Genomic DNA, 17,536 nt, shown 5'->3' on the forward strand with positions numbered 1-17,536 from the left:
TGCTCAATATCTCTAATTATCAGAGAAACACAAATCAAAACCACAATGAACTATTACCTCACAACTGTTAAAACGGCTATTAAAAACACAAGAAATAAAAAGTGTTGGACAGAATATGCAGAAAAGGAAACCCACGTTTGCTGTTGGGGGTTTTGTAAACTGGTGCAGTCACTATGTAAAACAGTATAGAGATGCCTCAAAAAATTAAGACTAAAACTACCATATGATCCAGCTATCCCACTTCTGGGTATTTATCAAAGAACACAAAAATATTAATTTGAAAAGATATATGAATCTCTTTGTTCACTGCAGCATTATCTACAATAGCCAAGACACAGAAACAACCTAAGTTTCGATCAGTGAATGAAAGGACGAAGAAGACGTGGGGTGGGTGGGTGTGTGTGTGTGTGAGAGAGAGAGAGAGTGTGTGTGTGTATAAATTAGACACGATGGAATACTATTCAGCCATAAAATATATTTTGCCATCTTTGACAACATGGATAGACCTTGAGGATATTATGTTAAATAAACCCAGAAGGAAAAACACAAATACCATATGATTTCACCCATGTGTGGAATCTAAAACAAAACAAATGAACAAACAAAACAAAACCAGTCTCATAGAAAAGAGAACAGACAGGGGTTATCAGAGTACGGGAGCTGGAGGTGGATGAAATGGGTAAAGGAGGTTAAGTAGATGTTGATGAAGGGTAACGACTTCTGGGGGTGATCACTTTGTAGTATTTAAAGATGTCAAATTATAATGAACCTGAAGCATATATAATAAAAATGAAAGAAAAGGACAGAAAGAAAAAAACATATTTAAACATTATCATCACTTGCTATTCTACTGGGACAACAAAGGCAGAATGAAAACTAAAAGAGCATTGCAAAAAGCAGATTGTATCAACACACAGAAAATGATACATCACTAACTGGCCTTTATATTTTGCTTAATATATATTTTGCACTTAGGTTTCTGATTTTATTTAAACATTGCTTTAAAAAAAGAAAAAAGGTATTAACACCTCTTTGCCAAAACAACTCTTCTCTTCAGTTATTCAAATTTAGCACACTAAGTTAATTTTTTACATTTCTCTGATTATGAGGGATGTTGAGCATTTTTTCATGTGTTCGTTAGCCATCTTTATGTCTTCTTGGAGAAATGTCTGTTTAGTTCTTTGGCCCATTTTTTGATTGGGCCATTTATTTTTCTGGAATTGAGCTGCAGGAGCTGCTTGTATATTTTGGAGATTAATCCTTTATCAGTTGCTTCATTTGCTATTATTTTCTCCCATTCTGAAGGCTGCCTTCTTACCTTATAGTTTCCTTTGCTGTGCAGAAGCTTTTGATATATGTGAAACAAATCACCAGTTCAGGGTCGATGCATGTTACAGGATGCTCGGGGCTGGTGTGCGGGGATGACCCAGAGGGAGGATAAGGGGAGGAGGGAGGTGGGACGGGGGTTCAGGAAGGGAAACTCATGTACACCCGGGGCGGATTCATGTCAATGTATGGCAAAACCAACCAATATAATATTGTAAAATAATTAGCCTCCAATAAAAAAAAAAAGGAAAAAAAATAAAAATAAAGATGGAGGAGGCTACCTCAAAAAAAAATTTCTTACAAGTTTATTTTATTTTAGCTAGAAAACTGATTATTTTCAGGAAACCTTTATTCCAAGACTTCAGCTAAGGCTTTTAAGAAAGAAAATTTAACTAGTAAGCTACTTTAAATTTTACATTGAAGAAAAAAATATAGACAAAGTTTACCAACTATATTGGTAAAATGCTAGATTACATAACATTACTATGATTCTTATAACTTCCTTGTAATAGTCATATCCCTATTCCTCTAATCATACAGTCTATTAGAACATGAAGATACTATCCTAAAGCTTACAATCTCCCTGAAGTTACTTTTATTTTGGCAAAACATCTTCTTTACTTTTTTATGAAAAAAGATCTAGCACACACAAGAGTAGAGGTTAACAGTAAAATGAACAACCATGAACATAACAGCATCGTCAGCAAGTACCAACACACAGCCACTTTTGTTTTATTCCCCATCAATCTACCACCAAAGACCTCCCAGAGGGTTCTGAAGTAAATTCCAGACATCATATCATTTCCTCTGTAAGTATTTCTGTATATATTTCTAAAGGATAAGGACATTTTTTAACATAACCTAATATATTTGATTGTGTGGATCACAATAAACTGTGGAAAATTCTGAAAGAGATGGGAATACCAGACCACCTGACCTGCCTCCTGAGAAACCTGTATGCAGGACAGGAAGCAACAGTCAGAACTGTACATGGAACAACAGACTGGTTCCAAATAGGAAAAGGAGTACGTCAAGGCTGTATACTGTCACCCTGATTATTTAACTTATATGCAGAGTACATCATGAGAAACGCTGGGCTAGAAGAAGCACAAGCTGGAATCAAGATTGCTGGGAGAAATATCAATAACCTCAGATATGCAGATAACACTACCCTTATGGCAGAAAGTGAAGAGGAACTAAGATGCCTCTTGATGAAAGTGAAAGAGGAGAGTGAAAAGGTTGGCTTGAAGCTCAACATTCAGAAAACAAAGATCATGGTATCTGGTCCCATCACTTCACGGGAAATAGATGGAAAAACAGTGGAAACAGTGTCAGACTTTATTTTTTTGGGCTCCAAAATCACTGCAGATGCTGATTGCAGCCAGGAAATTAAAAGACGCTTACTCCTTGGAAGGAAAGTTATGACCAACCTTGATAGCATATTAAAAAGCAGAGACATTACTTTGCCAACAAAGGTCCGTCTAGTCAAGGCTATGGTTTTTCCCGTAGTAATGTATGGATGTGAGAGTTGGACTGTGAAGAAGGCTGATCACCGAAGAGTTGATGCTTTTGAACTGTGGTGTTGGAGAAGACTCTTGAGAGTCCCTTGGACCGCAAGGAGATCCAACCAGTCCATTCTAGAGGAGATCAATCCTGGGTGTTCATTGGAAGGACTGATGCTAAAGCTGAAACTCCAATACTTTGGCCACCTCATGCGACGAGTTGACTCACTGGAAAAGACTCTGATGCTGGGAAAGGTTGAGGGCGGGAGGAGAAGGGGATGACAGAGAATGAGATGGCTGGATGCATCACCGACTCTGTGGACTTGAGTTTGAGTGAACTCCGGGAGTTGGTGATGGACAGGGAGGCCTGGCGTGCTGTGATTCATGGGGTCGCGGAGAGTCGGACATGACTGAGCGACTGAACTGAACTGAATATATTATCATATTTCAAAACCCTAAGTATTTAATCTCCTCAAATATTCAGTCAACCCTGGCAAAATATCTTACTGCTGCTGCTGCTGCGAAGTCATGTCAGTCGTGTCCAACTCTGCGCAACCCCATAGACAGCAGCCCACCGGGCTCCGCCATCCCTGGGATTCTCCAGGCAAGAACACTGGAGTGGGTTGCCATTTCCTTCTCCAATGCATCAAAGTGAAAGTGAAGTCGCTCAGTCGTGTCTGACTCGTAGCAACCCCATGGACTGCAGCCTACCAGGCTCCTCCGCTCATGGGATTTTCCAGGCAAGAGTACTGGAGTGGGGTGCCATTCAGTAAATCCTGAGACACCAGAAAAACCTTGCTATTCTTCCTTTTTGTGTTTCACAAAGCTATATACAATAAGATGAAAATCAAAAATAACTGGAAGCACCTTTGTTTTCTTTTAAGGCTAACTTGTAAAATGCAGTTCTTATTAATATTTTCCTCTACTGTAGTCAGAATAATAGAGGAAAACATGTTCTCTCACAGGAGGGGAGAAGATGACCCAAAGAAAAGCAAGCCACATTTTTACAATTTCTTTTAATTTCCTTTTCTATTTAAAATTCATGCAAATTTTATATTTACTTCATGATATCTGTCTTTAATTTTTTTAAAAAACATATTTCTTTTATTCTAGTAAATTAGTCCTACAAAATGTGCATATTTATTCTGTAGCTTTGAGTACTCCCTGCTGCTGCTGCTGCTCCTGCTAAGTCACTTCAGTCATATCCGACTCTGTGTGACCCCATAGACAGAAGCCCACCAGGCTCCCCCGTCCCTGGGATTCTCCAGGCAAGAACACTGGAGTGGGTTGCCATTTCCTTCTCCAATGTGTGAAAGTGAAAAGTGAAAGCGAAGTCGCTCAGTCGTGTCCGACCCTTAGCGACCCCACGGACTACAGCCAACCAGGCTCCTCCATCCATGGGATTTTCTAGGCAATAGTACTGGAGTGGCTTGCCATTGCCTTTTCCATGAGTACTCCCTAGCATGCCCATTTAAGAAATGTGGATATATAAGATCACAGACTAGAACTGAGTTCCAAACCAGTCTTGTTATGACTACCTGTCATTAGATAATTACTTAACCTCTTTACACTCCATTATTTTTCATCTTTGAAATGCAAATAATAACAAGAGCTACCACAGATGTCATATACCAATTAGTTTGGATAATGCAGATAAAACACATCACAAACACCAGTAAAAAGTAATACTCAGTAAATATTAGTAGTAATTACAATTATCTCCAAAATCAATCTGTACAATGAGGGATTACCAACCTTTCATGGTGGTAAGAACTGTGAAGCATCAAATATTACTCTCAACTTACTTGCAGGCTAACAATGCAGCCTGTTACAATTTCATGAGTGCTGGAGGAAGACTCAGTAGTTGTGGTACACTGGCTTTGCCTCACAGCATGTGGCATCTTCCCAGACCAGGGAGTGAACCCATGTGCCCTGTACTGGCAGATGGATTCTTATCCACTGGACCATCAGACAAGTCTGAACATGAATCTTTTATCGTGGACAGTAAGCATGCCCACTCTTTGCTTTGTTTATCTTTATTTTCCAGGCCATAAGTAAACTTGCCCTTTGGTCTAGAAGGAGACATGTGACCATGGCTGGTCACAATCCAACACCCTTGAAAACAGCAGTTTGGAACAACCAGTGTCTCTATTCATAAGACATGCAGAAATAGAAGAGACACAGAGAGAACCGTCTCCCAACAATATCTACCCCTCAATCCTAACCATCTCTGCCAGTGAACAAAGTTTCTCAAGGGTATACCACTCCAACAGCCACTGTGATTAATCTGATTGGCAGAAGCTAGGGCTAAATGTATCTAATTTGTCTCATAGAACATTTAATTAAGGCAACTATTAACAGTCAGCAGGATGACAACCTTCAAAATTTATTTCATCCATGTTCCTCGGGGTTCCACACCCAGGTAATATGAAAATATCAGATAAATCATCAGGGTTTACTTCAGAAAAGTGTGTGGGGCTTCCCTGGTGGTCTAGTGGCTAAGAATCCACCTGTCTATGCAGGGGCACTAGCTCAATCCTACCTGCTATGAGGCCTGTGAGCCACAACTACTGAGCCAGTGCTCAGGACTTACGCACAGAAACTACTGAATCTACACACTGTGACTACTGAGGCCTGTACACCTAGAGCCCATGCTCTGTAACAAGAGAAGCCATCGCAAAGAGAAGCCCTAGCACCAGTACAAAGACCAGCCCCAGCTCACCGCAACTGGAAAAAGCCTGTGCACAGCAACAAGGACCCAACCCAGTCAAAAAATATCAAAAAAAAAAAAAGTCTGATAGCTTTCTTTCAAAGTTTCTGGATTAACCTTTCCACTTGGCCCAAGGCATTAATCTAGGAACAAGGGAATTAATTAACAATTATACAGACTCTGCCCTGACCCACAGGAAAGAAGTATAAGGCAATTTTATCAACTCTGGTCAGTGACTTGTGGCTGACCTGAATGCTTTCCAGGGCCAAGATGATCCACTGATCACTTCAGCTAAAAAGTCAGGAACAAATTTTGAACCACCTATTCTAATTGAATGACTTCCCTCAGAGAGATAACTGTCCACAGGGTACACGTAAATAACAAATCAGAAATCACTCTGCAAGGTTTTCCCAAAGATAGCCTCATGTGGGAAAGATCTTGGCAGTCATATGAAGACTACAAGATCTACTGGTGATGTTTACTTAAATTTTCAAAAGGTGAAGGAGTCCATATTTTTTGGAGGAAGGGGAATTAATGCCTGGTTTCCACACAAGAAATACAGTCCTGAAGGCATACACAGTGCACCTAGAAATACTGGGTTGTTCACAATTGTTGGTTCCTTCCAAGTGGGACATACATCAGTCTGGAGGCACTATTAACTTGTGTCTCAACATGATGTCCCATTTAAGTGGTGGCCCTTAGGGTTCCCAATTCAATTCCTACAATTAAGCTTAATCCTTGCTGTTGACAGAAACTAGTGAAGGCAGTTAATCCAAACTGTCCCATCTGACCAGGCCCATCAGCAATCTGACCCACAGAATCTCTTACTGAAGGCTACGGTATGGGGCTGGGGTAGGCATCAGGAAGTACTGACAGGTGTTTTGCATGAAAGTAAAGAATCTGGAGGCCAACTCCTGATACTTCCAATAGACCTGTCCATAAGGTTAAGAGGAATCACAGGAATGACAATCAAAAAGCTGTGAATGGTAGAGTGCATGAAAGGTCCCTCAAATACCTTGACTGTCAGCTCACTACTGACTTTTGCAATAAAAACTGCACCATCATCAGACTGCAAAAGGTCCAGAAAGATGGAAAGTAGAGCACAATTAGTTTCAAGAGCCAAAATGGCATAGCCGGTCAGCTAACTGGACCAAGAACAGTGAGGCACCGCTGATACTTCAGAGAGGGAGGTCAAGGTCCAATTTATTTAACCTGCCAAAAGCAAGCAGAGGCCACATCCCATGCAATATGGCTTCTCTCATGTGACAAACAGGTCAACTTTTGGGAGGAGTCACAAGTCTGGCATGCAATGGTATCCTCTGCATCAGAAATACAGTCTTTTACTTTACACACTTTACTTTATGATAGTTGATATGTTGTCACATCTGATATGATGGATCCTGGCAACAGTAATGGCCCTGGGCAGTACAGGCTCAATCAGAAGCTTGATTCCAAGGGGCTTCATCAGAGAAAAAGCCCTTACTGTGGGCATCTACATGAGTGATTCAGACAGTCTGATCAGCAGCTATAATTTGTTTCCATAGTTCACAGCTTCAAAGAAAGCTGTCTTTAATCTGTCAGTCTATAGTTTCCAAGTGGCAGACCAAATAGCTGGGCCACTGGCTACAGGCCAAGGGTCAATAGAAATACAACAAGTTTCATGACGCCAAGGACAGGCCAGACCTATAAGAACACTCTTGAGTTCTATCCACTGAATATAGCAATTACAGTCATTACTAGTCTGCACAGCTGGTGCAGAGGCTGAAGAGTCACAAATGACAAGCAGACACAACCCATTTCAGCTTGGCTGAACCACTGGTGAACAAGGTCCAGGTTTAGGGAAACCTTAATAAATTGAGGACCTCACTGAGTCACTGGCTTTGCTTCAGATAATGAAGTTGGGAATAAAGCTTCCTCCAAAGGAGGGGCTGAGCTTCAAGACATTATGCACCCTCATCCTTCTTATCTCTCAGACAAACCAGTGAAAGTTCTAATAATTTTGCTTTCTCTCCACCGTGACTGTAAATTTGACTCCTTTCACACTCAAATGTAGGTGTATATACATCTGTAAATGTCTGAAAGGAGGCAGAACCTTCTGCCCAGCCAGGACAAATCTTAGTGCTGTTTGCTACATTGTGGAGCATCAGAACATGAGTCTGACTGACAAATTGGTGGAAAACATTCCCTCCATCTGAGAGGATATCTGGGAGTTGTTGAAAGTTAGCCACAACCAGTGAAGAACGAAATGACAACCCACTTCAGAAATTTTACCTAGGAAATCCCTAGACAGAGGAGCCCGGCAGGCTGTGACAACAACAAGCCACAACCAGAGGATTGTTCAGGCAGCTGTCTTTGAACCTGTTTCCTGGTACTCAGTCTGCAACCACCTACTTACTTCCTCCTCATTAACAGGCAAGAAAGTAGAGAACCACTCACTCAGTTTCGTCAACATATTCGCTACCAATTCTCAAGGACTTCCCTCAAATTATTAACCAGCCCATAAGGGCCTCACTCTTCCTCTTCCAGAAAGTTATGTGTCTGTCAACATCCCATCCTTATTGCTAGAACTGTTAAGAGAATTGAAGGATATGTGATTTTCACCCTACTTGCAAACAAAGTTGAAGCCTGACAGTTTCATGGATGCTGGCAGAAGACCTAGACTCCTGAGTTGGAGACAATGAACTTTATGATTCATGGCAATATTTGTAGTCAAAATATCAGAATTTTCTTGCAGTTTCCTAGTTCCATTTCCCACTGGGTGACACAAAGAAAGTAGTCCAAATGATACCCGCACATACAGTAGACTGTATTACAGAGAAGGAACCCAGAGCCTGGAGCACCAAATTCTTTTTAAATGGACACCGTGTGTGCTTACCCTTTGCTCCAGAGAGAGATATTACCTCTATCTTCCAAGGCTTCTCACTGCACAAATATCCTTAAAAATATAATCAGAAACAAAAGCAGCAGCAGTCAGGACTCTGACAAGTCATACAGAAACCATGGTTATCTCTGAAATCCAAGACAGGGTTGCTGTAGAATTTAGATGTTAAGAACCTAGCACAATATCTGGCACATACAAACCAGTCAAAAGCTATATGCTAATATTATTATTCCTTCCTCATTAAACCTAAAATAAAAATGATCAATCATGTCTCCATCTCGCTATAAAGATGCCAAAGAATATGACTAAAATTGACTTTAAAAATAGTTTAACCACTACTCTTCCCTTGAGAGAAAGACAGTGGGATACCAAGAGAGCACAAGAGACAAAACTTTCCTCTAACATTTTTCTACTATAGCTCAGCCATTAAAGCACATGAGGGGAGGGGAGGAAGGAGGGGGAATGTGACTGGAACCTAACTCTAATGCCATTAAGGTGCATATAACCTGCAAACTTTTCTACTTTTCTTTACCATAACTTGATATCTCATTCTATCTCAATTTTTCCTCTATAACCACAAATAAGTATAAAGACAGGTACAATTATTCTGTTAATTTTGCTTCTCAAACTTACCTTAAAATTAATGACTAATGATTTAACATGGCAAGAAATTTTGCTTCGAAATTGGAATTTCTGCCTTAAAGACAGTTTGAGTGAAAATATAACCAGGTAGAGTGGTAACATAAAGCAATTCAGTGATAGCATTCAAGTTTTACAAAGGTCATGGCGTCAAGCCCTAAATTTTGCCACATTACCTTACTGAGTGGTCTATAAAAGCTAACACAAAGGGTAGGTGTTTTGAACTTCTCTATAAATGGGTCACCTTGAAGCTATAACCCTCAATTCAATAAACGAGTCTAATTTTTACTTTCCCAATGACAGATTTACATATTCAAAACCATATGTCACAAAACAGTAGGCACTTAAAAATACACAAAAATTTACAAGTCTACTCTATTTATTTGTACCATAACAGCCAATATTCATAATATTCCTTCAAAAAATATTCACTGAGCACCTCTTAATAGATACTACAGAAACAGCAGTTAAGATCCAGGCAGTTATTCACTCAAACAGCTGACAGTAGAGGAAAGAAACATGGTAAGTGATTAGCAACAATCCGATATAAGACTCAAAAGAAGAGAAATATGTACAAGATATTTAAGAAGAAATGATTTACACCAACTGGGCACAGAATATTGATATAATTAAATAAGAAAAAGGTAGGCAATGATTTTAAAAGACAAATAGAAGTATTCCAAAAGGATATGAGGGTTTCCCAAGTGGCTCAGTGGTAAAGAACCTGCCTCCCAATGCAGGAGATGCAGGAGACACGGATTGAAGACCTGGTTTGAGATCTCCTGGAGGAAAAAACAGCAACCCACTCCAGTATTCTTGCCTGGAGAATCCCATGGACATAGGAGCCTGGCGGGCGATAGTCCACAGGGTCACAAAGAGTCAGACATGACTGAGCACACACACACTCAAAGGGATATAAAAACTAAGCCTTCAAACATATAGACTCATGAAACAGCACATTTTATTATGAGCATCAAGTATACACTGAAATACTCAGATTTTTCTAAGTCATAAAAAATGGAAGAGTAGTTAAGATCACAAAATCAAAGAATCACAGGAATGAATGTAATGTCAAAAATCATTTAGTTCAGTTGTTCTCTAGTCCATAGATCCAGCAACATCAGAATAACCTGAGAACCTGGTAGAAATGCAAATCTGCAGGTATCACCCATGATCCACTGAATCAAACACTCTGGTCTCCTGTGATTTAACAAGTCCTCCCAGGTTTTTTTTTTTTTTTGGTGTTCCCTGGTGGCTCAGTCGGTAAAGAGTCTGCAATGATGGAGACCTGAGTTCAATCCCTGGGTCAAGAAGATTCCCTGGAGAAGAAAATGGCAACCCACTCCAGTATTCTTGCCTGGAGAATTCCATGAACAGAGGAGTCTGGTAGGCTACAGTCCATGGGGGTCACAAAGAGTTGGACACGACTGGGTGACTAACACTTTCATTTTCTTTCCCAGTTATTTTTATGCAAGCTAAAGTTTGAGAACCACTAGTTTAGACCAGTGGTTTTCAGCACTATTGAAATTCTAGGGCAGATAATTCTTCATCATGGGATGTCTACCGCATTGTACAATATTTAGCAGAACCCTGGCCTCTATCCACTAAATGCCAGCAGCACCCCCTAGTTGTGACAGCCAAAAATGTTTCTAGAAATTGCCCAATGTTCCTTGCGGGACAGAAATCATCCAAAGCTGAAAACCACTTATCTAGACCAGGGATCAGTAAACTTTCCTGTAAGAGCCAGGGCTTTGCAGACCATGCAATGAACTACTCAACTCTGATAACAAGGGCAAAAGTGGCCGGATAAAATACATAAATGAATATGCATAACTGTCTTCCAATAAGGCTTTACTGACCAAAAAAAAAAAGATGGTGATTTGGCACTCAGGATGTAGTTTGCTAACACCCTAAGCTAGATAAGGGCTTCCCAGGTGGCACTAGTGGTAAAGAATCAGCCTGCCAATGCAGGAGACATAAGAGATGCAAATTTGATCCCTGGGTCAGGAAGATCCCCTCGAGGAGGGCATGGCAACCCTCTCCAGTATTCTTGCCTAGAGAATTCCATGGACAGGAGACTGACAGGCTACAGTCCATAGGGATGTAAAGAGTTGGACACAACTGAAGCGACTTAGCATGCACGTGAACTCAACAAGCTAGATAAATTGGCATCTCTGGTGGGTCAGTGGTAACGAATCCTCCTGCCATTGCAGGAAACACAGATTCAATCCCTGGGTCAGTAAGATCCCCTGGAGAGGGAAATGAAAACCCACTCCAATATTCTTGCCTGGGAAATCCCAAGGACAGAAGAGTCCGGAGGGGTACAGTCCATAGGGTTGGTCACAAAGTTAGACACAACTTAGCAACTAAACAACAATACAACAAAGCTAGATAAACTACCTAAATTATATCTGAATGTCCCCAACCTCAAGTGATTATCCAGACTCTATCTGAACACCTGATCTAGTCCAATCTTTTATGTTCAAGTAGATAGGGCTCTAAACAGATCTCCATCTTGTATTCTGAGTAACTGATATCCAGAAAGGATAAATGACTCTCTCAGAAAACCACAGCCAAAGCAAAAAAAAAAACAGATCTCTAGTTGGCCTAATTGCCTCCTATAGAAGAGTAATAATGTAACATGGCCTGTGATACATTCAAATGTTCTCACTTCAGAGTTACTAAAACCTAGAAAGAAAAGTACTGATATCATGGGGTGGGCTGAGGTGGGGGCTATGGGAAAAGGTAGGTAAGTTTATCTTAAAAGTCCAGATAGTAAATATTTTAAGCTCCTGGGCCATGAAGTCTCTGTCTCAACTACTCACCTCTGTCACTGCAGCAAAAGAGCAGTCATAGAAAACAGGTAAATGAATGGGTGTGGCTGTGTGTCAATAAATCTTTATTTATAAAAACAGGCAACCAGCTTATAGATTACAGTTTCCTGACCCTTGAACTACAGAGTCCATAACACCTGTCTGGCAAACAATAGGCATCCACCCAACCACACTCAACAAATCTGAAGTCTCTTCCGTTCCGTGGTTTCTAACCACCTGTGAGGTTAGAAGCATGGCACTGGACTGGACTGAATGGCAGTCTAGGGAGATCAGTCCCTCCCTTCCTTCCTTCTGGCATGTCTGCTATATGCCAGGAACTGATAATTTATTTATACATAAGTTTTATAAATTTAGAGAAATTTCTAACTGGTGGATCTCGTTTTCCCTTGGAAAGTCAAGTTATCTGACAAATTAAGCTAGAAAATGAACACTCTTATGTACATCTAAATAAAACCTTTGTTTCAAACCAGTTCATGACCGTGGACAAGTCACTTCCTTTTTCTGTGTCTCAAATTCCACAAAAGGAAAAATGAGAAGCTAGAAATAGATGATCTCTGAAGTCCCCTGCAGGAAACAAGTGTGTACCTTAAAACTGTCAACAATGAAAATAACAACTAAAATTTATTAAACACTTTCTATATCAGACATCTGTTCTAATCACTTTAACTCATTTTTCCTATGGGAAAACTGAAGCAAAATAGTATGAAGTAACTGGTCAAAAATGACAAGATGAGTAAGAGGCAGAGCTGTGATTTTAATCTAAATAATCGGACATCAAAGTCCATTCTCTTAACCACTATCTACTAAACTTTAACCTACACGCCAAAACCTTATTTCCACAATGACCAATCATCCAAACACAAAACAATATGACTTGTCCCTCTAAAAATAAAGGGGACAGTGAAGAAAAGAAAAGAGAGTAACAAGACTACTTCCTACCATAGCACTCAATCTCACCCAAGATAACTTCCCAGGAAATAAAGATGATGTTCCATGAATACTTAGTTTGGTCCCTGATTCACAATATCACCAAGGAAACCTGTCTGTCTGATTGGTACCAATTCTACTCACAGTCTGATATCCTCTTTTGTAGAAGATAACTCTTCATGTCAAACTGAAAAAGACAGGAGAGGGATTCACAGCTTTATTTAGAAGGAAAAAATGTAATGAAAGGGTAGACCAGTAGTGTCATGAAGAGTTCATGCTTCAGAGAGGAGTTGATAGGCAAATGAAAATACATTATACTCCATATTGATAATCCAATAAATGTGAATGTACAAAGCAATTTAGGTAGCAAAGGTATTACTAGCTGGAAAGACCAGGAGTGGAAAACAAAGGTACAATTATGTCATCCAGGATACACAACTGAAGTCACATCAAAATCAATGCCAAATTAGAGAAGAAATAAAGGTCGTCTTATTGTGACCAATAGAACTAGATTTAGAAAAAAATACTTTTTTAGCAAAGCAGATGAGTTTTGTTTAAGAAAGAGTCTGAAAGAAAACATTACTACTAGTTAGAGTTGCTTTTGCTTCACTTGAGTAGAACTCTAATCTATGTGTCTGTATTATCAGTTAACAAGAAATAGAAAAACATGAGATGCACATGTGACACTAAATTGCTACACCACTCATTTTGCTCTCAAAAAAAAAATTATAAGTAAAAAAAGTATCTTAGAGGAAAAACAATTTGGCATAGTATTAATTGAAAAGTTAAAGGGATGGGGAAGAGAGAAGACTCATTCTTCCGTTCATCTATAATTAAAGTAAAAAGTAACTAATTACTTATTAAATAGCAACTACAATTTTGTTTGCATAAGTATTTTCTCATCTGTAAGCAAATCAAATACAGTATCAAGAGTTTGTTTGATCAAATGATTTTTGTTCTATACCTCAACCTTTAAAAACATTCAAAGAATTATACAATTACAAAAAGATTTGGAACTTTCACCCGAATGCATCTCTTTGTTATTAAAAGACCTTAAAGAAGGAAAAAAACTCACAATTCATCAGTGCCTACCTATTTTTTAAACCCAGGAAGTTCCTTTACACCCCCTCCTCATTCTGGTTATCCAGAACTGTAGGTGTACTAGTCTACTCATTCCTTTACCAGTAATACACTATGCTAACACTATTTACATTTAAAGTTGATTTTTGTTAGACTATTCCAAGTTCCAAACTTACTTGTTCAGAGTGGAATTTACAAATAATTGATTAAACACTATGTTGTCATTCTCTCCACTCAATTTTGGTGATGCAACCACTATGGAAAACAATAGGCAATTCCTAAAAAAATTAAAAATAGAAATACAATATGATCTAGCAATTCTACTTCTGGGCATATATCCAAAAGAATTGAGAACAGGAACTTAAAGAGATATATGAACATCCATGTACAGCATTAATAATTCACAATAGCCAAAACATAGGGGAAAAGTGTCCAATGGCAGATGAATAGATCAACAAAATGTGGTACATACACAAAATGGAATATTATTAATATTCCATATTCCCTTATATTATTCCATATATTCCATAATATTAGAAAGGAAGGAAATCCTGACACATGCGACAACATGTATGAATATTGGGGCCATTATTCTAAGTGAAATAAGTAAGTCACAAAAGAACATATACTGTACGATTCCACTTATCTAAAGTACCTAGAGCATTCACATTCACAGAGACAGAAAGAATGGTGGTTGCCAGGGGCTGGAGAGAAGGAAGAATGGCAAGTTATTTAATAGAAACAGAGTTACAGTTTTGCAAGATAAAAAGAGTTTCTGAAGATGGTTGGTTGCATAACTGTGATCATACTTAAAGCCACTGAACTGTCATCCACGAATCTATATCTCAAATCTCTTAACTTGAAAATAGTTAAGATGGCAAATTTTATCTTATGCGTATTTCACCACAATTTAACATTTTTTCCAATTGGTAGCTGCTTTTACTTGGGGCAGGGGGGCGAAATCTTTTAGAAAACAATTTGAAATATATTTGCTTTGTAATTAGTTCACTCACCTACAAAACCTCAAATCTATTCCATTAAGTGTGAGCTGTAATCTTTCATCCACTACTTATCCCATTAAAAGAAATCAGGCAATTTTTTAAAATTATAGCCTAAGACTTGGAATGTAGATGCTTGAATGATACATGCTTCTTCTATAACTGGTCAAATCAATTTCCCTACCCAAAACTGAACATAGTAAAATTATGTTCTATATACCTCATATGACTGTTAGCCACTCCTCCACTGACTTCACCAGAAGTCCTTTATTAAGCTGAAATATTTAGAGAGAATACAAAATCCTTCTCAAGAACTTTCCCACATTTGGACATTGTATTTGTAAGAACCTATTATCCAGCAATAATCAACACCATAAACTTAATTATTTTAAATTTTAGTCACATTTTAAAATCATGTCCTTTTCTACAATGGCAGCAACAAGCTCCAAACTATTATTAATTTTCACAATCATATGAAATAAGCAGAATATAATTACACTATGTTCACTTTCGCTGGGCAAATCAATTTGTCCAGTTACAGAAGAAGCCAGTATCAACCACACATCTATATCTCAAATCTCAAGTTATAATTTTTAAAATAAATTGACTGGTTTCTGGTAACTGGATAAATGCTATTTTTTAGGTTAATTCTATAAAACTTTTACATAATATTATTTAAAAGAATAATTTTTATTTTTGTTTTATATTGGAGACAGCTGATTTCCCTGGAGAAGGGAATGGCAACCCACTCCAGTATTCTTGACTGGAGAATCCCATGGACAGAGGAGCCTGGAAGGCTACAGTCCATGGGGTCGCAAAGAGTCAGACAAGACTGAACAACTAACACACACACACGCACAGCTGATTTACAATGCTGTGTTAGTTTCAGGTGTACAGCATAGCGAAGAATAATCCACTTTAAAACCAAGTCCACTGGAGTAAACAGATCTGGAATCATCATTTGCAAGAGGAATACAAGGTTCCTAAAATAAACAAAAAGCTAACGTGCTTATGTATGGCTTTCTAAATAACTTTATTCCACAATAATATTCTCTTGCCTATTTGACAATATGAAATTAACTCTCACCATTTGGCAAACAATTGTTTGATGCAGATGCCATAAGCGTTTTTTTCCATTTGTAAACAATTGTTCACAGCATTGCCATTTGTTTGAAGAAAAAAACTTACTAACATGTTTCATGTGCTCAAAATAAAATCTGAAAAGCTTGTCAGAAAATCTTACTTTACCTCTGAATATAAGAATTCTAAATTTCCGGACCAAACCAATACATCTAAGGATAATAATTGTCACAAATAATGAGAGAAAACAGCTACAAGTTACTAGAGTAAGTTTTAATGAGTAAACTATCCTTTTTGTTGTAGTCTAAAGCCGTTCCTACCAGAGCAGAACAATTTTACAAAAGGATAAAACTATCTATATAATTTCTAGATATATAGAGTCCTTTGTCACACAATCATATTCCACATTAGGTAAAAGACTGAATTGGAAAATGAAAAAAGAAGGTGAAATTAGGCAGCAAATCTCAGGCCAATCCTAATCCTACAAAGCACCATAGCTTGTGGTCAACTTTTATTTTCAGACCCTCTTTCTGAGTTTGAAAGTTACAGTATAATGAAAGGCAGACACATGCATTTTCCTAATGTAGCAGGTATCACTTAAACAATTAAAAGAGCAAACTCTGGAAATGGACATAAGAATATAAAGTTATAAGAATAAGTAACTTTAAAAATCAAAGAAAGAAGAAAAGCCCTACATATCAGTAAGAAAAAATACTGCCTACTAAGCTAATGTTAGACCATGTGCAATGACAGCGTTAAAGGAAGGAAATGTCTGCCTATATGTAACTGAAGCTTCTAAGTTAATGCCAAAATAAATGATTAAAAACATCTCACTACAACATTTTTTTCAAACATCAAAAGGCAGAAGTGGTGTTTACAGGGTATTCTAACTCCTAGTGCTTCATGAAGCATACAGCTCTACTGTCAAAGGGTCTCCCTAAAACAATTATATGCCAGTGGCACTACAGTTGGGTTCACTAAGAAATAATCTTAGCTCATCCTTTAAATTATTCCTGGAGAAAGAACACCAATCAAGTAATTTAAATCTGTAGAGGAAGGGAGTCTAAAAGCATTAATTGGTAATTCATTCAACTTGTGAATTCACAGCTTGTTAATTCACTTTGATATATACACTCCTCATCTTCCTATACCCAAAGATTCTATGGCATCAAAGTCTCAAATGTTTATTTCTACTTCAAAACTAGCACAATGCCCTGCTACTCTTACCACCTCATCATTCTTTTTAACTCTCCCCTTAATACACCACACCCACAACACCACACCCACACTCCACACTCTCCTCATAAACAACCCAAACTCCTCACCCAAAGCACCTCATACCTAGAAGCCCCACATTTAATACCTTCAAACTCTACATACTCTTCATATAATACAGGAAACAATACACAGTCCACACACAAAACAACTCAACACAATACCACCTCACCCTATAAATCACATTCAAACCGTACATAACACATTCTACACACCCCCCAACATAACATAATCCCCCACAGTTCACAACACACACACATCCCAAGCCAGGTACTGTATAAAAA

At 38.4% G+C, this 17,536-nt stretch overlaps 1 protein-coding gene across 3 annotated transcripts in view; it reads right to left on the reverse strand.

Annotated features, from left to right (window-relative positions):
- Window positions 1–17,536, reverse strand: part of FAF1 (Fas associated factor 1) — a 514,461-nt gene that overhangs the window by 489,605 nt on the left and 7,320 nt on the right. The gene's annotated exons all lie outside the window — the stretch shown is intronic.

This window comes from Moschus berezovskii, chromosome 4, assembly GCF_049115385.1.
Source record: "Moschus berezovskii isolate FMDL1 chromosome 4, NW_MosBer_1.0, whole genome shotgun sequence".
Classification (NCBI taxonomy): Eukaryota; Metazoa; Chordata; class Mammalia; order Artiodactyla; family Moschidae; genus Moschus; species Moschus berezovskii.